Here is a 27,045-nt window from a genome sequence, read left to right on the forward strand (position 1 = left end):
TGCGTGCGTGCGTGCGTGTGTGTGTGTGTGTGTGTGTGTGTGTGTGTGTGTGTGTGTTTAGGCCAGAGGTCAGCCTCAGGTGTTGTTCCTAGGAACTGTCTACCTTTGTTTTTGACCCAGGGTTTCTCACTGCTCCCTGGCCTGAACTTATCAATTAGTCTATGATAACTGGCCGACAAGCCCCAGTGAGTCTCCTGTCTCCACCTCCTTAGTGCTGGGATTCTAAGCATGTGCCCCCATGCTGTTTTCTTTTAAATTTATTTAATTTTCATTCATTCATTCATTCATTTATTTATCTATTTATTTATTTATTGTTCTTTTGAGACAGGGTTTCTCTGTGTAGCTTTGGAGCCTTTCCTGGAATTCACCCTGTAGCCCAGGCTGGCCTCGAACTCACAGAGATCCTCCTGGCTCTGCCTCCTGAGTGCTGGGATAAAGGCGTGCACCACCACCTCCTGGCTTTTAAATTTATTTTAACTAATTAATTTTTTTACTTGGGTTCTGGGAATCAAACTCAGGTACTCATGCTTGCACAGTAAGTATTTTACCAACTGAACTCTCTCCCCAGACTACAAACAGTGCTTTTTGATGTGCTGACCCAACTCACAATGAAACCTAGCCCACTGGTTCCCAATCAGTGCTAGGAAAACAAAAGCAGAAACTGAGATCTATTGAGCCAGAATCTCGGAGTGAATAGCTTGTGAATCTACACTTAAACGCAAAATAAAACAAAATAAAAGCCATTCTCTATAGATGTCTCTGATGTTTAGCGAGTTTGGGAACCAGTGACACACAGTGTGCAACGGAGGACTCTGCGGCATGCCTTTCCAACAAGTCTTCCTTCCAGTGTCTTCCCTTAACCAGGCTTTGTGAAACGAGAGGTAGACAGTTTGGAGTTACTTTTTGGAAGGGTCTGGAGTGAAAAAGGCCTCAGCGGTTTATCAAAGGCGGATCCACACACGCCACAGTCGAATGAAGCAGATGGTGGAGTTTGTCTCCTTTTCTGGATATTGTGGTAGGACACTCCTGCTCGTTCTTCTGCTTGGATGGACAGGCATGCCATCTCATAGGTGCAAGGAGAACATGCGGAGTCAAACTTCTCACATCTCTTCCAGACTTGTTAGACAAAGTTCTGTAATTTTCCAGAACATTTCTTGGCCAAGATCCCAAAGTTCTACAATATAGTACATGGTGGGGAGTATTCATGCTTGAAAAATGGTTTTCAAAATGAAGTTACCAAGTACTCATGACCATTTGAGTGTTGTTGTTGTTGTTGTTGTTTTCCTATGAAGGGAACAGGATGAACTAAGTAGTTGCCAAATGTACACCTGTAAGCAATAAAATTAATTGCTCTGCTGTACTGTTACTGGCTATCAATCACCTTAATTTTAGAAGACATCTGCCTTGAATAATTATGCTAGTCCAAGTAGAGTTGAATTTCTTCCCCGCAGCTGCTGGAGAGCAGGACCCCGCCCACTGAAGCCGTTCCTAGTTCATGTCAATAGAGCATTAGCATACAGCTGGAGCCAGCTTTTCAAGTCTCCGTGGCTTGCGACATGCATTGAGGTGGGCCCACAGAGGCTTGGGACACATCGAGAGCTATGTTATTTGACTCGTCACGGGCCGCTTCAGCCTTTCTTTGAGGACACACACCCGCCTCTCAGCAGTGACTTTCGAACCGCGTTCCTGTCGTTTTAGGCCCTCTGAGAGTATGTCTGGCCACGCCGTCACGAAAGCGACAGTGCCGTTAACAGGCGTTTTACTTAACCCTGCGCTGCTCTGTGCTGAAGGCAGGCTCCCCTGCTCGGTTCCTGGGGTGCAGCGGGTGGGGACCAGGCTCTGAGGCACGTTTCGTGGCCCGCGCTCCCCTCGCAGGCTCCACGCACGCACGCGCGCACGCACGCGGCAAGCAGGGGCTTTGCACTTTGTCCCGGTGAGGACCCCGTCCAGCTCCTGGGGCGGCTCAGCCGGCCTGAGAAAAGTTAGCTTCTTTAGGTGTGGCGTTCGTTTGGGACTGGGCGACCACCCCGGTCAGAGGCAGCCCGCCTGCCTGCGGTGAGTGCCCCCCCCCAGGGTCGCCTCCCAGGGCCCAGCCGTGCTGCCCTGAGGGAAAGGGTGGGCAGGAGGGTTAGGCTGCGGAGCGCCGTTGCTATGGCAACCGCGGGTAAACCGGCCTCGGCCTCCAGCTGCCGGTCTGCCAGACAGCCAGCACTGAGGAGGGACCTGGCGATGACCACAGACCCTTCAGGAGCCTCCCGGGGCCTAAGCAGTTGGGATCTCATTTCCGCCTGGTCTGGTGTTTGGGGTGGTCGCTGATTGTGACCATCGCTGTCCATCTACAACTCCTCACCTCCATCCCACTTTCACTACGGGAAACATTTTTGAAAGTTTAATGTGACCTCACTAAGGGTAAGTGTGTGTGGGGAAAAAGTCCTAAAAAAAACTGGAGTTGTAAGGGTTTGATTTTAATTTCCTAAGAGCCCGACACCTAGCAGGACCTCATCATGTGGTAGCAGTTTCTTAGGGCACTTCTTTGCACAGAGTGGATGCTCAGGAGATAGGGTGATGTTAAGAGCTGTCTCCTGCTGATTCTGAGGGTAGGGAATTTCAACCTGCTGCCTGTTTCCTAGATGCACCTTAGAATTTCTCACACAGTTGTGGCTGAAATGAACCTGCATGTGGTATTGCCCTGTGAATGACTAATGGCAAAGTGGTTAAGTTAACTTGTCGGGGGTAATTGTCCATTTGGGGGCACTCCTCATTCCTCACCACAGCTGAGGAGGACCCTTGTTTTTTGGCTTGACCACCTATCTTCAACATCAGACCAGGATCCTGCCAGCCCTACAGAGGAGGAAGGGTCTGGGAGTGGAAAGCAAAATCAACAGGTTTTGAACTAAAGCTTTCTCCCCTTCTCTAAATTGGCTTCAAATTGTGAGCAATATGTAGAGATTCTGCACATTGAAAATTCTAGTCTGTGTAAGTCACCAGTGTTCTTGCCCCAATGAATCGTTCATCTATTTAGTTTTCAAGCCAGGAATCTCGTCCTCATCAGCACCATTTCCCTCTCCCCATGTCCATATCATCATCAATTTGTGTTCATTTTGTCTTCATACCGAAGATCAGATCTAACCACTTCCTCCCGTCTCTCCTTCTATGACCCAAGAACAAGCTACCGTTATCTTACCTTGTCTCTTGTAGTTACCTCCTAATTGGTCTGACGTCATCATCTCATTTTAAAACGTTCCTGCTTTTCTGCTCTGCAGTGGGAACAATATTTAAAATTTGTAAATTGATTATGCTGGGCCAGAGAAATGGCTAAATGGTGATGTGCTTGCCACCAAACCAGATGACCTGAGTTTGATCCCTAGGACCCCACGGTAGAAGGAGAGAGAACTGACTCCACAAATTGTCCTCTGATCCCCACACATGATCTCTAGTACCTCTAAGAACAATTTAGGCTGGGCATGGTGGATAGCTTCTAACTCTTCCTGATGTAGCCTCCCAAGTAGCTGGGATTACAAGCATGTGCCATTGTGCTTGGGTCTACATAGACTCCTCAGTTGCTCATCATGATTTTGTGTCTCACTTCAGGACCTTTATACTTGTTCCTCTCCCTTCATTGCTCTTCTCTTTATTAACTCTGGCTCACCCTTGATCTCTGAGGCCAAGTGTTTCCTCAGGAAAACTATATTTGATTACTTTGTCTGGGACACACCTCAATATTGTCTCTTCTAGTAGCATTTGTGTGTATGGCACATAGTGTGTCATCAACAACTAACTGAATGCTTGAATTGTAACTATTTTCCCATGGCACCCAGTAGTGTCTGAAAATATCATGCTGTGTTTAGAAGCAGACTACAGAAACAGATAGTTTACATGTTAATTCTAGCTCTGTCATAGTTCCATACCTGAAACCTGTGGGCTGATGTTTCATTTTATTGAAGGGTGATATGGTGTGTATACTGTACCCTTGTTGCGGTTTGAATAAGAGTGGCCCCTTAAAGGTTTATATATTTGAGTGCTTGGTCATTAAGAGTGGTACTACTTTTGAGGGATTAGGAGGTGTGGCCTTGTTGGAGAAAGTGTGTCACTGGTGGGTGGGTTTTGAGGTTTTGAAAACTCAAGCCAGGCCAGCCTCTCTCTCTTCCTGCTGCCTGTGGATCTGGATGTAGAACTCTCAGCTACTTCTCCAGCACCATGTCTGCCTGTGTGCCGCCATGCTCCCTGCCATGCTTTGCACCATAGTGATAATGGACTAAACCTCTGAAACTGTAAGCCAGCCCCAATTAAATGTTTTCTTTTATAAGAGTTGCCATGGTCATGGGGCCTCTTCACATCAAGAAAACACTGACTAAGACAGCCCTAAATGTTATCAGTTACATTAACTTCTCTTTAGTAAACTGAATCTTAATTGGGTAAAGGTGATGCATAGTTTGGCATTAGTTCATGGCAAGGTTTAGCAACAAATGAGTTTACCAAAAAGTTATGAAAACATTTTGTTTCCATAGCTTTTTGGATGTTTGAATTTCAGTCTAGAATGTTAGAATTTGTCTTAGTGTGATCTTAGTTAAGTCACCTTCTCAGTGCCTCAGATTTTTCACTGGGAAGTTAGACATGTCACTAGCACTAGTCTGCCAATGTCATATTGCTTTGAGAAATAAATGAATTACTACATGTGAACTATTTGGAACAGTGAATGGTGCTTATTCAGTAATATGTAAGGGTCCACTCTTATGCCATTTTCTTAGCTACATAATGACACCACAAATAAGGTATTATTAGCTATTATTTATATGTTAAGAACCAGATATAGTGATGAATGGATTCATAATTTAATCTTTTCATTATATCCTTGTTGCTTATGATCAGTTTCTCAAAAATGGAATTACAAAGGACAGGAGTGCTGTAATGTTCTTGAATCATAGGGCTGCTCTACTCTCCAGAAAGATGACAGCTCCACCACCAGCTGTATGATGCGCATGCTAGCACTTGGCCCATTTCACAGATAAAAATGATTCATCTTTATTTTAATTTGTATCTCTATTGTTTATTTGTTCAAGCATTAAACAACCTTATTGTTAGCTGTTAGCAATTTCCTTTCTCTGAATTGCGTATACAAACTCTTTGAAGGATTTTCTAGACATAGTAATTGTATACGTTTATGTAGTTCAGTGTGGCATTTGAATATATGCACATAGAATGTGATGATCAGATCTGGGCAACTGACATATCTATCACTTCAGGCATTTATCATTTCAAACCAGAAGTTTAAAGTCATCGTCATTGACTACAGATCTCCTATTGTGCTGAGAATATTAGAAGTTAGTTCTCCCATCCAGCTGCACCCCTGACCTACTCACCACACCCTGTCTGTGTTTTCTTGCCGTTGTTTGTTTAATCTCTGTCTTCCTTGGCCAGGGTAGGAACCAGTGCCCTGGGCTTTGGCAGGAATTAGATAATGTGTCATGGGGCCCCAGGTAGGTTCTTACTTACCTGTAGGCTACTGAGTATGGTAGAGACCGATGTTTCAGAAGCTAAGTCTTGGGTGAATTCTGAAATCTGGACAGTGTGGACCTTCAGTGCAACAGGGACAAGAAGAAAAAGACATTTAGGTGGGAGGCAGAGGCCCAAGGGAGATAATTGGTGGGGGGAGTGGCTCAGAGCTGGGAGAAGTTTCATTGCTTTTCCGTAGGCACATTGCAGATCCATCTGTGGAAGAAGAGGGCTGCTGAGGGTGCTGTGCCTGCCACACACTCGTTTGTGAGAACTATTGATATAGGAAGAATATTGCTTGTCATACCGGATATATTTTTTTAAACCATAATTATCTTTTCATTTATAATGGCTTTTTGGAGAGTCTTGCAGAGTGAACTCAGGGCCTCATACCATGTACAGACCATGTACCATGACCATCTCTTGGCTCCTATGTGATTTCATACTTAGAATGTCCTTGTGCAGAGACTGGACAACAACCTACACTTTCTTTAAAATGTAACCATATTTTAAAAAGATGTTATTTTGTGATACTAGTATGTAGACAAATTGCTAAACAGTCTTATTAATAAAAAACCTGGAGCCAGATATTGGGGTTAAAACCAAGAGATCAGAAAAGCGGAAAGAAGCTAGCCTCGTTCTCACCACTTGGAGATCCTCAGCCAGAGACCTACTTCTTGTATACCCACGCCTATATGCCTTTCTGTTCTGCCATCTCATTTCCTCTCTCTGCTCAGCTATATCACTTCCTCTTCCTGCCCAGCTCTGTCACTTCCTGTCTGTACAGACCTCCAGACCTTTATGGTTAGTTCTGGGATTAAAGTTATGTACCACCACTCCTGGCTCTGTTCCCAATGTGGCCTTGAACTCACAGAGATCCAGATGGATCTCTGCCTTCCGAGTGATAGGATTGAAGGAATATGCTACCATTGCCTGACCTCTATGTTTACTACAGTGGCTGGCTTTTTCCTCTGATCCTCAGATAAACTTTATTGGAGTACATAGATAAAATATCACCACACGTGCTCACTTCGGCAGCACATATACTAAAATTGGAACGATACAGAGAAGATTAACATGGCCCCTGCGCAAGGATGACACGCAAATTCATGAAGCATTCCATATTTTAAAAAAAATATCACCACACTAGTAAATTGAGTGGTAATGACTTTAGGCATAAGAAAGTTGAGAGCCTAGGGAGATGGTAGAGTGAGTAACAGCACTTTCTGTACAAGCATGATGACCTGGTTTCAGATACTAGCACCTATCTAAGGCTGGTGTAGTCATTCAATGGAATGTCTATAACTTCAGAGAGTTGGGATATGTGTGCTGAGACAGGAGGATCATTGCTAGCTTCTAGTCTAGCTCCAGGTTCAGGGGCAGACCCTATCTCAAAGGACAAAGGTAGAGCTCAATAGAGCAGGACACCAGACATCCTTATCTGGCCTCTGAGTGTGCACACAGGCACACATATGCACATACCCCATACATATATTGTGTATGTGCACACACACCACACCTGCCCACACCCACACCCCCAACACACAGAGTTGAACACTATATTTTCTCATAAAAATTCTAAAAAATGATGCTACAAAGGCTGGTGCTCATGTCATCATCTCCCTATGCTGGGTAGGAGAGGATGAGGAGGGATCTTTCTGAAGTGGCTGCCAGATACTGTAAACCTGTAGAATTGCCTCTTTATCTTTGAGACCCTGAGAAGTGGCTTCTGGGGGAGAAGATGTAATCCTGGAGGTATTTTCTGTGCTCATCTGTGTAATGATCCTTCATAGTATTTCATACACTCACAGCTGCTAAATACTGAGAAATGTCTATTTTTAAATAGAAGCTTAAATACAGACAATGTAACAAAACTGATTGCTGCCTTTCTGGTGTACTTTAGGATGTGTTTCTCTCCCCTTCCGAATTCCGCTACATATTAGTGAGGCTAATTATGTTTTGCTTGGATTTATCTTTAGGGCTCTAGAATGTGAATAATGGGCACATTGTTGTTAAACTGTATTAATATATCTGCTCTAAATTTATTAACAAATAAATTGTAGCGTGCATAAGAAATGAATCACCTCCCAAATGTTTGTGGTTTCATTGGCTCGAAGTTGTTTTTAAAAAGGTTTATAAGGTGAGAGCAATGACTTTAATAACTAATTAAAATGTCATTTCTATGTATTATAAAATACATAAAATTGCCTTTTAAAATAATTATTGATTATATACATATGTATGTGGCATGGAAATAGAGACAAGACTATTGTGGTGGGGAGAGGACCAGTGAGAGGCAGAGTGAGGAGAAGGAACGTAAGGAGGGGCAAATAAAGTAAACATATATGAAACTATCAGAAGAAAAACATTGTGTTTTGTACACTTACTGAAAAACCAACAAAAACAACAACAACCACAAAACATTACAGTTATCACTTTGAATTCCAGTCAGGATGAGTAATAAATTGGAAAATAAAAGCCCAAGTTTTTTGTTTTTGTTTTTGTTTTGTGTTGAAGATAGTTTTGATACTGTTAACAAAGTTTGGTGTGGTACTGCACACCAATAATTCCAACACTTTAGAGGCTGAGGCACGATTAAAAGTTTGAGGCCAACCTGGGCTCCATAGCAGGTTCTTGTCTCAAAAAAATTGTTACCATTGTCTTATTTTTGGACATGAATTATTTAGTAAGCAACATTGACTATTATAAACATTTATTGAACACATTTATTGGGTGCTTATGATATGTACCCAGTTCTAGAATATCGAACTGTGTCTTCACATTTGCATTGCATGTGTAAAACGTTTGCTTGTGGCTCAGTATTTTTAATATGAGCTGGTAGTTATTTCAAGAAGCTGATCATCTGGACCCATATTAATTCTGGACCCTATTAATTAAAGGATTCATAACAAAAGCATTATAGAAAACTCATCTAATCTGCAAGACTGAGATGGTGGTCACTGGCACCAACATGGGGCACATACATCCACATAAAATCTGAGATTAAGAGTCTCATGCTCCTTTTCAGGGCTAGTTGTGTCTCTCATGTCGGCTGTGGTACAGAGACGCTCCTGCATTCGGGCTTGAGCACAGCATGGTGGATTTTGTATACCAGTAAGTGTACAAAATGGTGGATTCCTGTTACAGTACACAGAGGGGTCTCCAAGCCTCACAGTTGGAGCTGTTTAGCAGATTTAGCTTTTACTCATACAGACAAAAAAGGTTTGTGGGCTACATGCTATTGGTGGCAGCATGGACCCACTGCTCCCAAAGTTGGGGCAATGCATGGCTCCCAGAGCTGTTGGTAAACATACCTACACCATGTTGGAAAGCCAAACTGGGCAGAGCCAGTAGCCAAAGCTGCCACTTTGAGAAGCTTAGCAATTTAAAAACACTCCTGGTCAGAAAAGGATACAATAAAACAGATTCAGATGGAAAAAAAACTCTGAACAGGTTACAATGTGTGTAAAAATGTATGTAGGCTTGGAAGAGAGAGGAAAAGGAGTATAGGCAGTTAAGAAATAGTTTTAAAAAATAAAGTCTTTGAAGAGACAGTAAAAGTAATGTTAAGCCACATAAAGATGGAAAGTACACAGAGAATCTTTATACTGTATGTTATTGTGTTGTCTTTGAATTGTTTGACTGCTGAGGAAGGAGCAACAGCTGCTAAGAGACTTTTGATTGTAAGTGTTGATGGATTTAATCCAACATATATATTTTGAAAATGCCTTGACTTCAAAATTTAAGTCAAAAGATTTGTTACTTTGGAGAAGAGGTTATGCTTTTATTTCCGCAGGAAATGAGAGGCTGTGGATTCATTCTGTGTTAAGAAAAATCAGATTTGATCGAGCAAGACCCCCTGAAAAATCTTCAATGGGAACAGGTGGCCCAGATAATCCAACATTTCAGAGCATCTCTGTTGTGGTTTCCTCTGAGTTCTGCATCCAGAAAGGCTTCAAGGCTGCTGGCTGAGATGATCCAGCCTCACAGACTACTCCAGTCAGGACTTAACCATAATCCTAAATTTTCTTTGGTCCCCATAAGATTACAAGCACCCACAATCAGTAGGAAGTAGCCTAGGAAACTATGCCCACATTCTCAAAAAATGGATTATGGATGTTTGTCTTTGTTTAGGGAGTTTGGTTACAAACTGTTATTGATCATATCAGTCTCTTTCTAAAAGAAGAAAGGGGGATGTGAGATAGAAATGATAGGAGAAAAGGGTAGATTATTGAATCTAGTTTAATCCAAGAAACAACTATTAATCTTATATATTTTATATTACTATGGATTTTGTTTATTGGTACAAATTTAAAGTTAATTTTATTATACTGTATGTATATTTCTACTCTTGTTTAGAGGGTATTATGTTTATACAGCTCATTTAAAATATGATATATAATTAAGAAATACAACTTAATAGTCATCTCAATAGTCAAACTTATAGTCATGATAATTAGGTTTTATAGATATGCAGAGATATATTTCAGATGGACAGGTAATCTTCAAATACTTCAAAGACCTACAGAACATGGCATTTAAATGTTTTAAGAACTTAGACTTTTCTGAACATTGAGACATGTCTGCTCCTGGCAGCACCAGTCTGCTTCAGAGAAGATGATGGGTATCAAAGAAACTCTATATGGAATTTGCTTTCTTTATGGCAAAAGGCAGCCATTTGTGCAAGAAATTGCTCTTGCCTGGACTGCTTGACAGTATGTTATATAAACTGGATATACAGGACCCATAGGAAAGTGACCACTGAACTTTGCCAAAACAAGGTGAGATGGTCCTTCAGGTTCTTGCTTCACAGAAGATATGGCCAGACATTCTGCAGGACACAGAGGAAAGCAACTGATGATCTTTGCCAATAGGTGAGACAATCCTTCACATTTCCTGCTTCACTGAGAAGTATGCCAGAGATGCTAGGCCTTTAGGCTGAAGATGGATGTCCCAATGTTGCAGAGGAACTTTGGGTGACTATCCAGGCAGCCAGATGTCTCTGTCATTTCTAGAATTTTGGAAGTTGCTCACAATGCATTTTCTGCTTACTTAGGTAGTATTATATCCTCCTGGGGTCTTTGATGGAGTTGAAGACTAGATTGCTATAATTATAGTTTTCCTTAGTCATGATAAAAGATAAATTAGATATAAAACTTTAGATTCACAAAATTGGATAGATGATAGAATATTTCCTTTATTTTTGCCAAATACAAATAGACTAGATATTCAGCCATTCAGTCCCAAATAAACACACAGATGCTTATATTAATTACAAACTGTTTGACCTATGGCTCAGACTTCTTGCTAGCTAACTTAACTCAACCCATGTCTATTAATCTACGTTTTGCCACGTGGCTTCGGGTCTCACATAGGGCATCTTTTATGAGTTCCAGGGAGCTCAGATCTTTACTGCCTGAGATTTTTGGAAGAAAGTCCGTATTTTTTCTTGAATGTTTTTCATGGAAGTCCAACTCATTTTCTTCTCAAACTTCCTTTTTAAAAAACATTTATTTATTATTTAATGTGTGTGTGTGTGTGTGTGTGTGTGTGTGTGTGTGTGTGTGTGTTCATGCACATGGGTGTGTGCACATGCTTGTGTCATGGTGCATTGTGTGAAACTATTCTGGGGAAATTTGACCAAACCTTTACTTATCCAAGATGAGGAACTGATGACAGACCAAAGTAAGGATGCCATCAGAGTCCAACTTGGTGAACCAATGAATTTTTATTGGGATACTAGCTTGAGTATGCTGAGGGGCTACTTACAGAACAGGGATGATTCAAAAGCACCTGCAACACCAGAAGCCCACCCTAGCATGGGAGGTGGCTCCCAGAAGCTGGAACCTGGAGCTCATTGTATGACTGCTAGGAAACTGGGCAGGTTGGAGAGTGTCTCTTGCAGGCAGCTCAGCTGGTATCTGCTTTCTTAGCAGTCCTTATTGCTTAGTGGGGAAAGGCCTAGTGTATTTGGTCTCTAGTGGTGGAAGCCTTGCTCCGGATGGGTTCAATGACCTGGGATGGATGTGTGAAGTCAGTGCCAAGAAGAGACTGTGACTGCCTGTTGTTCAAGCAAGTGGCCCCGGATAGCCTGGTTGTCTTTATTAATACAGTTTCAATAGTTTGCACGAGCAGTTTTACAATCAGTTTTTACTTCCTAAGCTTCTAAGAATGGTTACAACAATTTCCCGTTTGTTCCTTGCTTCTTTCCCCTTCCGTCTCCCAACTCTCCCACCAGTAGCCATTACCTTTTGATCTTTATCTTTATAGTCAGAAGCATAAGCAGTTTTACAAGCTACAAAGAAACTTTTCTGACTAGGCACGCCTACAGGTAGAACAGTGTGCCCAGTTGGCAGCACATGGGGTTACAGCGTCATGCAGGGCGAGAGACAGTTTTGTCTCTTGTAGTTAATATTTACATCTGCTAGGGTCTGGAGTCTCATGATCAACTCATCAGCCAAAGCTGAAACAATCCATTCTACACTCTGTACTGCTCTCTCTCCTCTGGGGATGTACCAGGTTTTTCCATTTAGCCTATAGGCAACATAACACGGAAACTTACTCTTAATAGTCAGCACCATTTATCTTGTATCTGTCTCTCTTAACTTCTTAGGATATTGACACAGTTATTAGAAATGAGGGAATGGTGGGTTTCTATAATTCTACTTCATTCCCTGTTCCTAGAATGCTCCCATTAACTCTTGATACCATCTATTTAATAACATTTCTTTAAAACTCTTATGGTTAAAATCATTCTTTCCAGAACAGTTATGCAAATATGTAATATGAAACTTTATGACCTAGCGTGTCTTATTCAGGCCAGCAGTGTGGCTAACACAGTGAAAGCAAGGAGAGCGTGTAGCACACATACTCACACACTCATGAGTCACGCCCAGAATCATGCAGTGAACTGTCCACAGGTTCTTGCCAACTAGGTTAGGATGTCCAGGGTGTGCTATTTTCAGGCCTTGTCCCCTGAAGAAGTCACAGGGCTCCTGCCACTCTAGAGTTGTTTACTTCCTGAGTCTTAATGAGGTTCCCCTCAGAATGTTCTGAGTCTTTAGAACTTACTGAGTTCCACACGACACAAGCATGTGGAAGTCAGAGAACAACTTGTGAGAACCGTGAGAACCGGTTCTTTCATTCTACCACGTGGGTCCTGGGGATCAAACTCAGGTGTAGACCATGTTGGGCACCAGATAATGTGGGGATTTAACAAGGCAACTCCACATAGTTAAAAAGGAGGTTTATTTTGGGGTAACTTACAGCCAGTAAAGGGGTTGGTTACAGGATCTGGGAGAGGTGAGGTGTAGTCCAGTAGGGTTCTCTAGAGAACTCTGACTGGTCTGCCATCCAGCATCCAGGATCACCAGGAACCAAGAGAGTTGGCACATCCGGATCTCGAGCCTTAAGGGCTCCTGTCTTGGCCCTGCCCCAAGGGTGTGTCACAGGTAGGGATGGCAGTTACCAGAAGCCTTCCTAGGGGTAGTACTTCCAGGTCAAAGCTGGAACAGCTACCCACTACTCTCAGGCCTTCAGACTTGGCAGCATGTGCCTTTAGCTATGATCCATCTTATTGCCCTCAAACACATTCCTAATTAAAAAAAAAACCCTTTATTTTATGTATAGCAAAACAATTTATATTATCATTTAGCAGGATGTTTTCAAGGTTTATTTCTGTTATAGTGTGCATAGCATTTCATTTATAACTAACAACTAATGGTCATTTGTGTTTTTTTCTTGAGTATTGTGAATGATGCTGCTGTTATTGTGTATGTACAAGTGTTGGCATGAACCTGTATTTTAAATTCTCTTGGGTATGAATTGTATGTATGAGTGGAATTGCTGGTCTTCTGGGAACTCTTAGTTTTTGGAGGAACTGTTGAACCCTATCCCAAAGCCGTTGTACCATCTTACATTGTTTTTTCAGCAATTTGCAAGGCCCCCTTTTCTCAGAGTAAGTTGGTACTGACCCAATAATGGGAAATGATGGCTAGCGAGGCCAGCAGTGCCAGCCTGTGGAGTCTGTTTTGCTGGGTTCAAATGGAAAGTTCCTTGTGATGGAGAACATAGAAATGTAATTTGTACTTAAGGGTTAGCATCTGTCTTTTTATGCTTCTTATTTAGAAAAAGATATTTTTTCCTGTTATTTTTAGCATTTTATCCATGTGTCTGCTCTTTTGAGTTTTTGCCTTCTTGACTTCCTGGATGTTACACCTCCACTTTAACATTGTCCTCAGTTACTTGCATATTTCCTTTGGAATCATGACCTTTTGTCACTCATGGGGAATGGTGCTGGAGAGGATCTGTCTTCTGTTTATGCAGCCCATAGCCACAGAAGAGACTCCTCAGGTTGACTGTGGCCCAGTGGAGACACACTCCTTATCTGTAGGTTTGTCCTCTGCCCTTGATGGTGGCTTAGTGTAATCTGCCTTTGGCCTTCTCTACCCTCACCCATGATGAGCCTTGTTCTAAGGCTTGGTAGAGTGACTCAGGATTGAGGTGTGGCCCAGCAGCCTGGTTTTCAGTCTCATTGGGGCAGTCTGTGTCCATACATTCAGTTATTTATCCCCTCAAGGCACAGCCACAGTCAAGGTGACTCTACAGACATGAAAGAACCTGTCTTGAGTTCCAGAGGGTACTTACATAGAAGTTTGACCTAGAATCTTACTATGCTAAGAATTGTTGAGGGAGCAAGGTGTAGTTGTGCACACCTCTAACCCCAGGACTTAGAGACAAAGGATAGCAGGGATTTCAGGGCCAGACTGGTCTGCATAGGAAGGTCCAGGCCATCCAGGGCTGCACAGTGAGACCCTGCCTCAAAACCAAATAGTCATTGAAGGAACCTTCCTAAAAGGAGATCAGTTAGCTATGGGAAGAGAGAACAAGATGGCTGTTTTATTATACAATATTTGAAGAGTTGTTCAAATAAACTTGACAGAGGCCTACATTTTGATATTATGTTCTGGCCCTGCCACTGAATAGCTGTTTTTTCCATCTACATTCCTTTCAGCCTAAAATAATTCTGTCTTCAGAAGCATAACATTCAGTTCCTGTACTGATGAGATCTGGATTCTTGAGCAGGTTGAGTAGCAGCATGGTAGCTTTTTGAGTTGAGCCATCAGCGAATTGAAATTGTAATAACTGTATTTATTATACTCAGTTCTGAATGAGTTATTACTAAGCCTTTTCTTGGTCCCATATTATCACTAGTTTACAGGCTAATTTGTTTTTTAGTAGGATTTCCTTAAATTCTATTGGATGTTTCATTACTAGAATGTTTAAAATGGCTGATTGCTAGACTCTTCAGGGAAACTAAAGCCTTAATTACATCTAATATTTTTTATTTTAGTTGATTTTTTAGATGAGTTCAAAAGCAACTTATTTTAAAGGAATGAATATTTTTTATATAACTAGATTTCTTGCAAATTTAGAATTTTTTGGCCACATTTTACTGTTATTACTTTAACTTAGGTTGTAGAACAGTATAAGTGTTGTTAACTACTTTCACATTGAATAGCATGATGATGTTATATCTTAGTACCCTCACAATTAATAGCATGATGACACATTGTATCTTAGTGCATTCCCCTATGTTTCTTATGGTTGTCTTTGCCTAGTATTGATTTATATATTTTTTTATTCTCCTGGCACTTTTCACAGTGCTCATCAAGCCCTGCCACGTTGGAAGCAGGGAGTTCCTGAGTTTGAGCCTTTTCCATGTGACTGTTCCCTAGTGAGTAAATAAATGTTGATCGGATTGTAGACATGACATTTAGTTCTAGGTGCCAGTTTTCAATGGCTGTATTGACAAATTAGGCTTCAGCTGTGGAATTAAAAGATGGAGAAAGAGAGAGAGAGAGAGAGAGAGAGAGAGAGAGAGAGAGAGAGACAGACAGACAGACAGACAGACAGACAGACAGACAGAGTGCAGTGCACACTAGTCGCCCAGCCCTGGAACTCTGGTGCTGCACCACATCTGGTGTTGCACATGTGTTCTTATATATACATCTTTAATTGAGTTATGTTTTTAGCTTTGTCATCTGTTACTATTGTTATAAAGGGTTATTGGTAGGCTATAGGGTCTCTGAGTATCATAGAAAATGCTTTTTATTTTATTGATCACATTGATTTTCTTAAAAATACACCTCTGCTAAGTCTTCAAAATGGAGCTCACAAATAGCTCTGATAGGAGTAGCAATTGAAAACTGCTGGTTTACTGAGAGGTTATTTCAGGAAGATCTATAAATGAAATAGTATGGACATTCAGTTAGTGCCTTTGATATTCAAGAGTAGGAAGTGGGGGCACTACAGTCATTTTTGAAAATTGTGTTTTCAGAGGCAGTTACTAATTGGATTGTAGAGTACTGTATTAGTGCTTTAAATGGCACCACAATTCATTGCAGTTCTGACCAGAGATAATATATGTGCAGATAAAATGAAATCCATCTTCATGAAGAGCGACTGGTTATACAAAATGGTTCAATCTGATTTTAAAATAAAGCAGTAAGTGAAAGCAGTAAGAGTTCAAAAAATACTTAGGGCCCCAGGAAAGAAGATTTAGTGCATTTAACTTTCAGTTTCTCCCTGTAGACGAATGCCTTTAAATTGATGCAAGTTATCAAGCCATTAGATTAATAAAGCAAAGGAAGATTCCTATTTTCTCTTTGATAAGGATCCTGACTTCAGGGACAGAGAGCTCTCTTTCAGGGCAACTTCCTTCTTAAGTGGTAAGGCTCTGTCTAAACCTTTGGTTCTCTTCCTAAATCAGTGGAGAAAAATCTGTTTTCTGCGATGAGCCTGAGCTCAGTGTGAGTGCTATAAGAGGCTTAAGAGGATGGCTAGGCATGGTGGTGGATGCCTGTAATTCCAGCGTTTGGGGGGATGGAGGCTGGAAGATAGAGTTCAAGGCCAGCTTTGGCTACATGGCACATGTGGCCAGTCTGGGCTACTTATAGCCCCATTAAAAATTTTTTAAAGTTTTGATTTGATATGGTGAAAAAGATCACAAACTTGGAGATGTTGCCTAGTGACAAGGATAAAAGTTTTATAGACTTCTTTAGAATTCTTTACTATTTTCCATCCAAAGAGCTTGAAACATTATTATGATGGATCAGTTTACCTTCCCTGAGCACCTATGTATCACAGGCTCTTGGTATTAAAGAATGTGAGAAATATTTTCAAGTTCATTGGAGAGTGAGAAAAATACTTGTCAACCTTAGAGAATAAACAGATTCGTTCCTTCCTTCATTCATTCTGTGTCTCTGCTAAAAATGATATTGATCTTTCATGGGTGATCTTCAAATTCTAGCATGAATACTGTGTAATATAAATCGTGAATTTTAATGTTGAAATAATGATTTTAAAAAATTTGATATCTGATGTGAATACCATGCAGAGGATTTTCTCACTTTATGCCTGAACATTTCATTCATATTTCAAAATAAAAATATGACAAAGACTTTTCTGTGGAAAATATCTAACATTTTTCTTTTTCCACATGTTTTTCTGAAAATATAGTAAGATTGACTGTGGAGCAATGTTTTTTTAAGTGTATGTGGCTTAGCCACCTAGCTGGAGCATGGAACCAATCTGTTCCTCCTGCTCTTTTGTGGCCTCTGCTTCTACACAGATTGTATGCTACATTCACAGAGCTCCTTGCCTTGTGTGCTTATTGATAGAGTATGGGGTGGGAGTAAGGGTTGGATGTCCGCTATCTCTGTTGCTAATTCACATTAATGTAAAGTTTCTGAATTACCTTATTTTAAGCAATTTTGCTTCTGTTAGACTTCATTGTGTATGGGGGCTCTTTTTTAGTCTTTAAATTACACTTTATTCAGAAGGCTGGTGTAGAAACTCTTCATGGTTTACTTGCTAAGTTTTGACTGATTTATATAACTAAATTATACTCTGTCTTCCATTACTGTTTTTCCTTTCAACAAACACTGATCACCTACAGCATGCATTGTCCTGAGAGTCAGGTGGGGAGCCATACTGAGTAAAAATGACTGAGTATGATAAATATAACCGTGGAGAAAGGTGCTAAGTAATTACTGTTAAGTATGATATCAGAGTCATTTGTAGACTGCTACCAATACAGAGGAACTTATTTGTATATGAGGCAGGGAAAATTGGAAGCTGGGAATTGACTGTTAAGATGGAGGTGAGATTTAATACTTAATAAATATTTTGATGCTTAACAGGATTGTTCAGTCTGCATAAGTTTTGGGCATTGATTTTTTTCATTGCATTGTGGTACAACTTACAGTCATTCGGAGTTTGCAACATCATTTCCTATCTCTAAAGGATCTCTTATGATAAGTTTTGAGTGTATGTCTTTGGAAGCTTAGAGGGAGATTCCATTGCTCACAATCTGTCCTCTGTATTAACAAGCATCTTTTCTCTCTGCCTACCTCTGTTTTTGAGAGAATCTGACCCAGTTACTGGACAGTCATCATGATTAAATTCTGTGCCACTTTGAATGTTTTCCTAAAGCTTTTGACTTCTGTATTGACTATAATGTTATTTAGTTTCCATTTTAGAAATCCTTATACTTGGTTCGATGAGATAGCTCAGTGAATGATGGTACTTGCTGCCAAGACTGGGTCCCACTTGTTAGAAGGAGAGCACCAGCACCCCATCTATGGCAGTTGCCCATCTCCTTCCCTATGAATTTGCCTTTTCTAGATAGTTTACATCATTGAAACCTTACAGCATTTATCCTTCTGTACCTAGTCTTTTTCACTTCCTGTGATTTTGGTCTTACACATGTGCCCGTCAGCCAGAGGCTCATATGGACCCTTTCTGTAGACCTTGGTTTCTGTGCTCTTTTCCCTCAACTATGCTAGACTTCTGGGGAAAGGATCCAAGACCTATTTAGGAAACTGCTTCTGGGTGTTAAGCTGGTATGATAGGAATCTGAATGTTTCTTTTCCCTTTCTCCTTGTTGCCTGTCATGTAATGTTTGAAACCGTGGTATTGTGTCTATCCAGCTTTCTAGCAGTTTAAAACATTAATGTAAATGTTACCCTTATTTCTTCTTGACCAGAAGCAGAATCTTCTCTCTCTGTCTCTCTGTCTTTGTCTCTCTTTTTCTCTCCCATCTCTCTTTTTCTTTTTGTGGTACTGGTAGTTGCAGCCACATGTTGGGCAAGCATTTGATCTGTGAACCAATCCCTAGCCATTTCTTTTTTATTTTGAGAAAGGGTCTTGCCAAATTGCTTAGACAACTGCCTCAGACTGGCAGTCCTCTGGCTTCAGCCTTTTGTATAGCTGGGATTATAGGCATATGCTATCAGGTGCTTCTAAAAATGAGTTAGACTAGCAAATACTCAGATCTTTGCCTTTTGCTTACTCATTTACATGTCTTTGGTGGAACTGAATTATTGTCCCAGTTATAGGTTGTACAACTGGTAGGCTCTAAGTGTTGATTTAGTACAAGAAAACCAAGATGACCACACATCATTGATTAAGTCTGCCTGCAAATGATGTGTAGGAGATTATTCTTCCTCTGTGGTGTCACATTTGACCTGCTTCTGCTGACTAGAGTGCCTATATAGGCATTAGGGAAACATTGGTGGGTGTAGTTTAACAGCACCGCACTTGGTGAAATACCAAGTCCTACAATAATAGATTGTTTGTTTTTTATACTTCCAAATATAAAAGAATTTTCCAGAATCCTTTTTTGCTATTATGTTGAAATACATGTTTGAGTAGTGTTATAATTGTTAGTGGCCTTTAATGGCAGGAAGAATTATGTGTAGTCTGTATGTCCTCTGGAAACTATCTAACTATATTGTAATATTTTTGTAATTATTTTTTAGTTGTAGTTTAATAAATTAGTATATTATCCACAATTTACAAGTGCAGTTACATAAGTCTCTCCTTTTTCTTCTCTTGTACTGAGTATGTGTAAATGTTATGAATAAGATTTGAGAGGAACTTTTATTTCATTTTAATGGGCTTATGCATATATTGAATAGCTGAATTGCAACTTTTAATTTCAGCTTGGAATAAAGAATTTGAAATAGTGAAATAAATCAGGGCACCTCAGGACAGTGATAGAAGGAACTAAACTATGTTCATTTTATTTGAGTGATCATATTGTTTTATGGTAAAAACAGCCTGTTTTACTCTAAGTGACAATTATTTTGTAGTGAAGAAATATCTTGAAATTATAGGCCATTTTTCAATTTTATATGCATTTTGTCAGCCTAAAATAATCGCTGATTTGGACTTTCCATGGGAAAAGAGGTGAAGATTATATTATTAACTTTGTAGGGAAGTGTTTTTAGGTCATTAATCAGATATATTGCTTAGAAGCAATAGAATATTATAAAAAAGGGTTTAAATCCTGTAATATAAGCTTAGGCAAGAGATAAATAATTGTAAAGTGCTGGGTGTGGTAGTGCCACTCTTTCGTTCCTATGCGTGGGCATTGAAGGCAGGAGCATTGGGAATTTGAGGCTAGTCTGGGCTTTATGAACAGCCAAAGAGACAAACAAACAAACAGACAGACAGACATTCTGAAAACGAACTGCAAACTAAAACAAAACAAAAAGCTCCAGACAAATAAGTTAATTGTAGGAAAAAAGTAAAACCTGTGTTGCATGATTCAGAGAACCAGAGAGGGTGTGCTGTGCAGTGGGCGCTGGCTGGATATGCTGGCCGCATGAGATGCAGAACATGTTCAGAGCCTGGAAAGGGCTGGAGCTGGGGGTTTGTTTTTGGCTTAGGAGACAGTATCTGGAGATACTCATGCTCATACTGGGGCAACATGTAAACTTCCCAGGGTTTTTCACAAAACACCACTCAGATGTAGGCCCTGCTCTATTACACAGGTGTAGCTCAGATACTTCTGGAAATGGGAAAGCTACCTGAACTGGTTCTGTCTGGGTTTACTATAGCTAAACCTCTAAAGAACTGTATCTTGATAAAGACTTTTGTTATTTCTCATATTGTCTGAAATGACTGTCTTACTCTGGCCATAGTTTGTCCAGTCATTGAACTCTGTGCCACATGGTGTTAAGGACACTCTTCATATTTGTGCTCATTGGATCTTCACACGATTTCACCAAGTCAGTCATACAAGTCTTCCCATTTTACGGACATTTGCCTGGCACAGCTAGTCAAGCTACATACCAGAATCTCATTAACCCTATTTTGTGCTGCCTTGTTTGAGTTTAAAGAGTTATCAATGGGTTGTTTGTTATCAGTGGGTTAAGTTTATTGTCAATGGGTTGTTTGTGTTTGCTGTCTGTGGGTTGTTTGTGTTTATTGTCAATGGATTGTTTGTGCTTGTTGATAGGTTGTTAGTTTGTGTTTTTGTCAATGGGTTGTTTGTGTTTGTTGTCAATAGGTTATTTGTTTTTGTTGTCAATGGGTTGTTTGTTATCAATGGGTTAAGTTTATTGTCAATGGGTTGTTTGTGTTTGTTGTCTGTGGGTTGTTTGTGTTTGTTGTCAATAGGTTGTTTGTTTTTGTTGTCAATAGGTTGTTTGTTTTTGTTGTCAATGGGTTGTTTGTCTGTGTTTGTTGTCAATGGGTTGTTTGTGTTTGTTGTCAATGGATTGTTTGTGTTTGTTGATAGGTTGTTAGTTTGTGTTTGTTGTCAATGGGTTGTTTGTGTTTGTTGTCAATGGGTTGTTTGTGTTTGTTGTCAATAGGTTGTTTGTTTTTGTTGTCAATGGGTTGTTTGTGTTTGTTGTCAATGGGTTGTTTGTGTTTGTTGTCAATGGGTTGTTTGTGTTTGTTGATAGGTTGTTAGTTTGTGTTTGTTGTCAGTGGGTTGTTGTTTGTGTTTGTTGTCAATGGGTTGTTGTTTGTGTTTGTTGTTAATGGGTTGTCTGTGTTTGTTGTCAATGGGTTGTTTGTGTTTGTTGTCAATGGGTTGTGGTTTGTGTTTGTTGTCAATAGGTTGTTGTTTGTGTTTGTTGTCAATGGGTTGTTTGTGTTTGTTGTTAATGGGTTGTTGTTTGTGTTTCTTGTCAACAGGTTGTTGCTTGTGTTTGTTGTCAATAGGTTGTTGTTTGTGTTTGTTGTCAATGGGTTGTTTGTTTTAGTGCTGGGGATTGAATCTAGGGCCTCATGAATGCCAGGTGAGCTCTCTACCACTGAGGTGTATCTCCTTGCCACCCCTTTAACTTTGTATTTTAAGGCAGAGTCTCACGAAGTTGCCCAGGCTGGGCTTAAATCACCCTGTAGCTCAGACAGGCCTTGACCTTTCAGTCCTTTCTCCTCAGCCCCTGGATAGCATGGATTATAAGCCTGAGCCACAGGCCCAGTGTTTTCAGTGTTGTAAATAAACTGTTTCAACAACTTTACAGGTTATACAAGCTTTAACAATTAACAAGAAGCTTGTTCAGTAATTAAAAAAAATTCCACTAGAGGTCAGTCTATCACCTGGGAATATAGATATTGTTGCTTTCTTGTCTTAAAAGTGAAATTTCTGTTTATTTAAGCAGTGTGTTATAGAAGAGACTAATGTGGATGAATAGATTTTGAATTACCAACATAATCAGAGAATCATTTTTCGTGTGTGGTGCTGGGGATCAGACTCAAAGCTTTACAAATGCTAGACAATCATTCTGTCGCTTAGCTGTACGCAAAGACCTCAGAGTCATCTTTATAGAAGCAAAAGCATGCATGGCTATTATAAGATCCAATATTGGCTCAATAGATTGTATTTGCAGAGTTCAATCAAGATACCCCAGTGAAATGACTTCTGGGATGGAAAGACTGCTTATTGACCTTGATCTTTGTTTTCTATAAATCACTCACACATTAAATATTAAACTAGTTTTTCATTACTAGTATTTCAGATTCCTTCCCTTGACTCATTTAATTCAGTCAGGGCTGTCGGACATACCCAGAGGGTAATTAAGCAGTGAAATTATTTGGTACCCACTAAAAGATACTCATAATTTTAGGGCAACATGAATATAAGCTTTTTTCTTAAAAATAGCTTAGAGAATTTTATTTCTTACTACCCAGGTTTTAAAAATAACATGGTGTTGGATTGAGAATTTAACAGTCGCTAGGTGGTGGTGGCACACGCCTTTAATACCAGCACTCGGGAGGCAGAGCCAGGTGCATCTCTGTGAGTTCGAGGCCAGCTTGGTCTACAGAGCGAGATCCAGGGCAGGCACCAAAACTACACAGAGAAACCCTGTCTCGAAACAAACAAACAAACAACAACAACAAAGAATTTAACAGTCTTTATTTAGAAGCAACATTTTGAGCCTACCTCTGTGCTTGTGAAAGCAGGGTCTTATTGTGGAGGAATTACACATAGTTATTTGTAGGGTCTAGTTGGTACAGAGTAATTCCCCACTTGGCTCATGATGTTAGTGAGATGTAAGTAATGGTTCTGGCTACTGCAGGTTAAATAAAGCCTGTTAGGCAGCCTTCAAACTAAGTGAAACAATCTGACTTGACTCCAGATTTGTCACACTGAAAATGCATGGCAGCCTGCAGAAGAGGCCAGAGCAAGGAGAGAAACCACACACAGGAGGGTGGATTAGCACAGGTTGTAGTACTGGACAGGCAGGGAGTCAAACCTAGTGCATGAGGAATGAGAATTGCAGACAGAGATCTGCAGAGCAGACAGAATGGTAGAGTTGGGGATAAACAAGGTGCCTCTAAAGCCAAGACATCTCCAGAGGCAGCAGAGAACAAATGAAGAGGAAGGCAAGAGCCCATGATTTTTCACCAGACTGCTCCCTGGCTCTGTAACTGCTGTGTGCCAGCCCCTGTGCCAGGAGCTTTGGGGCACTCCCTTCTTATCCTTCCAGTAATCACATGGGGTACTAATCCCTTTTTACAGACAAGATAGCTGGAGCTTAAAGAGCATCAACAACTTACTAAACTGCGATTTGAACCCAGGGCTTGTGATGCAGCTATGAAACTCTGCTTTCTGATGCAGAAGGCATCCATGCTCATCCCGTTTTCCTTTCGCTTCAGTTTTCCCCTCCTGTCTACAGTGCAAAGATAGCTGTAGGCTTACATCCAGTGTGAAATTAACCCCACAGGTAAGCCTCAATTACAACAAAAGCTGAGGGTTATAACTCCCAGGGAGGCAGATTGGGGGTATTTTGTTAAAAATTGGAAGTTTTTCAACCTTTGCCTATGAATCACTGTGAAGACCTCCGTGATCTGATTAGATGGTGATGAGTGTCACTTCTCAGGACTTTGTTGTTTCCCTCTCCTGAAATCCACTAATTACCGTCCGAGGCGTCCCTTCTGTTGGCTTGGGTTTTCACAGATGGGCTCCTGGAGGGGCCTCTCAAGGACTTTGCGGAGTCTAATAAGCAGCACAGTGGGCCAGCCGACTGGAAGTTTAGGGAGCACGGGTTTGGGCTGTCGGTACGCCTTTGTCACTTTATTTTTACACCTGCAGGCAGCGTGCTTCTGAGACCTTTCCGTCTTTTAAAGATAGCTTTGATCCTAGATCTCTTTCTGCTTGGGATATGTTTTTGAAGAGGTGAGGACAGAATGTCAGCTTTCTTCTCCCAAAGGCACTGGTCGCTGAATTTCCCCTATAATCCAGTACTTTCATCATTCCCTCCATGTTGATGGTAACACTAGACCTGGAGAATAGCATTGATCTTTTGTTTTTTGACCCAAGTGACTGGTTAATGGTAAAAGATCCATCATCAGCTGAGAATGCTTTTAATCAGGCTCCCTTTTCTTGTGCTTGAGTGAAGGTCTGTCTACGGTCAATTCCAAAAGTCTTTTCCAAGTTTCTCTCACTTTTCTCTCCTGAAGTTGCTTGAAGGTGATATTAGGAGGAACACATCCGGTCACACAAGGCCAAGCCCACGGAAAGCTCTTCTCTTTAAATATCTTTTAATCTCTTGGATAAAACTTTGATTTGTTTTGACAAAATAGCACAGAATTTTTAACCTAGCAACATGAGGTAGCACCAGATCCCCAGGTGCCAGAACTTCTCAGCAGAGAAGGCCCAGCCGAAGCCTCAAGGCCAGAGTGCCTGCTCTCTTCCCGAAGGAGTTGGGGATGAAATTACTTATATCTGTTTTTAATCTGCAAGGGCCCAGAGTCTTCCTTTTTCCTCTTTGCTAATTCCTAGGAGAAAAGCAGTTACATATGAAATACCTCCACCCGATCTGTCATCTCACTTCCACCTGCAACCCCCCTGCTAGCTTTCCAGTTGCCTCCGTACTAGCCTTCCTGCTTACCCCGCTTCCATTCTGCAACTGAGACCATATTACAAACGCAAATCTGATCGTACCACTTCTTACTCAGAACTGACTTCTCACTTTGCATTGCTCTTACAGTTACAGCTCCCATCTTTAGCTCATGAGCCCTAAAGATCTGGTCCTTCTGTCTTACCGAAAACCTTGTAGTCTGTAGTACCTTTTCATAGTCCACATGGGAACTCTGACTTCCTCAGATCCACGCTCTTTCTATAAAACCATTCCTTCTTTTCTGAAGAGAATTTATCATTGTCCTTTGCATACCTGCTTAGATAGCTCTTTTTGGGAAATTTAAGTGTAATCATATCTTTAATTATTAGATTCATTGCATTACTATTACATACTTTTATATTTTTCCTTTTATTGTAAGTAGCTTTTTTCCTCACTTTTTTTTTTAGAACAGTAGCATTTGGTTTTACCCTAGGACCCTGGGCTATCTAGTTTCAGATTCTTGTTTATCCAAGCAGTATTGGTATGGGTTCCATCTCCTGGAGTGGGCATTAAGTCCAATCAGATATTGGTTGGTTACTCCCACAAGCTTTGTGCCACCATTACATTAGCATATCTTGCAGTCAAGACACAATTGTAGATAAAAGAGTTTGTGTCTGTGTTGGTGTTTACATTTCTCCTTTAGTAGCATGCAGAATACCATCCTTTACCAAAGACATTAATTAGCCAGCCCATAGTGGTGAAGGCTCTGTATAGGCACCAGCTGGCCTTCTTCATGTTCAGTGATTTGTGTAGCTGTTGTTTTAAGCAGTGGGGCCTTACTACAGTTTGTGAGAGCAACCAATACACTTGGAAACACCCTGAGTTGTTTGGGACCCCTGTGGCCAACAACTCAATTACATGTAACCCAATCCTGGTACTGGAAGCTTCATGTGGTGACAAGAGATGGCCAGTTGGGGCTCTTTCTACCCTGTTATTTATTTGATCTCATTTAGATCCCCTTCATATGTATGTATATTTTTACAAATCTTCTACTGCATTAGGTTTTCACACTACCCCTCAAATGGCCTTTACTTTTAGCTGTCTCTCTCTGTCTTCCCTCTCTTGTCCTCCTCTTCCCTCTCCTCTTGGTCCTCCCACTCCAGTCATTCCTTCATCCATCCATAACTATTTATTCTATCTCCCTTTCTTAGGGCTATCTATCTGCCACTCCACCTCCCACCCAGTCTCTTACTCTATACCTAACCTCTGTGGTTCTATGGATTGTAGCTTGGTTATCATTGACTTAGCAGCTAATATCCACATATAAGCAAATACATACCATGTTTGTCTTTCTGGGTCTGGGTTACCTCACTCAGGATGATTTTTTTCTAGTTTCATACATTTACCTGTAAATTTCATGATTTCATTTTTTTTTAATGGCAGCTGGGCGGTGATGGTGCACACCTTTAATCCCAGCACTCGGGAGGCAGAGCCAGATGAATCTCTGTGAGTTTGAGGCCAGCCTGGTTTACAAAGCGAGTCCAGGACAGGCTCCAAAGCTACACAGAGAAACCCTGTCTCAAATACAAGAAAAAAAATGGCTGAGTAATATTCCATTGTGTAAATGTACCACATTTTAAAATCCATTTATCTTTTGAGGGACATCTAGTTTTGTTTTGTTTTAGTTTTTTTTCCTAGTTTCTGGCTATTATGAATAGAGCAGCAGTAAACATGATTGAGCAGGTGTCTCTGTGGTAGGATAAAGTTTCCTTTGAGTATATGCCCAAGAGTGGTATAGCTGTATCTTGAAGTAGATTGATTCCCATCTTCCTGAGGAACTGTCACATGGATTTCCATGGTGGCTGTACAAGTTTGCAGTCCCACCAGCAATGGATGAGTGTTCCCCTTATTCCACATCCTTGACAGCATGAGCTGTCATTTGTTTTATTGATCTCAGCCACTCTGATGGGTATAAGATGAAATCTCAAAGTAGTTTTGAAATACATTTCTCTGATGACTAAGGCTGTTGAACATTTCTTTAGTGTTTCTCAGCCATTTGAGTTTCTCTTTTGAGACTTCTCTGTTTAGATCTGTGCCCCATTTTTAACTTGGGTATTTGTATTTTGATATCTATTATACACACACACACACACACACACACACACACACACACACACACACACACACACATATATATATATATATATATATATATGATACGAATCCTCTATCAGTGCGTAGTTGATAATCTTCTCCCATCCTGTAGGCTGCTGTTTTGTCCTATTGATAATGGCCTTTGCCTTACAGAAGCTTTTCAGTTTCATGAGGTCCCATTTATTAATTGTTGATCTTAGTGCCTGTGCTAACGGTGTTCTGCTCAGAAAGTCTTTTCCTGTGCTAGTGAGTT

The 27,045-nt window shown here is 40.7% G+C and overlaps 1 protein-coding gene and 1 non-coding gene across 6 annotated transcripts in view; both read left to right on the forward strand.

Moving 5' to 3' along the window:
• The first annotated feature begins 1,534 nt into the window (after positions 1-1,534).
• Stk33 (serine/threonine kinase 33) overlaps positions 1,535-27,045 on the forward strand; it is a 173,898-nt gene continuing 148,387 nt past the window's right edge. For 2 of the 5 annotated variants that reach the window (XM_052711984.1, XM_052711983.1), the window contains exon 1: positions 1,538-2,055. The gene's annotated coding sequence lies outside the window, so the exon portion shown is untranslated. Of the gene's footprint in view, positions 2,056-2,075; positions 2,410-27,045 lie in introns of those variants that run through there. The other 3 variants (XM_052711985.1, XM_052711986.1, XM_052711987.1) reach the window with 2 other exon arrangements.
• LOC128095710 (U6 spliceosomal RNA) lies at positions 6,516-6,622 on the forward strand. The gene has a single exon (XR_008213322.1). It is a non-coding gene; the product is annotated as a U6 spliceosomal RNA (small nuclear RNA).

Source organism: Peromyscus californicus, unplaced genomic scaffold (assembly GCF_007827085.1).
Source record: "Peromyscus californicus insignis strain IS unplaced genomic scaffold, ASM782708v3 Scaffold_4__1_contigs__length_199733344, whole genome shotgun sequence".
In the NCBI taxonomy this organism is placed as follows: domain Eukaryota; kingdom Metazoa; phylum Chordata; class Mammalia; order Rodentia; family Cricetidae; genus Peromyscus; species Peromyscus californicus.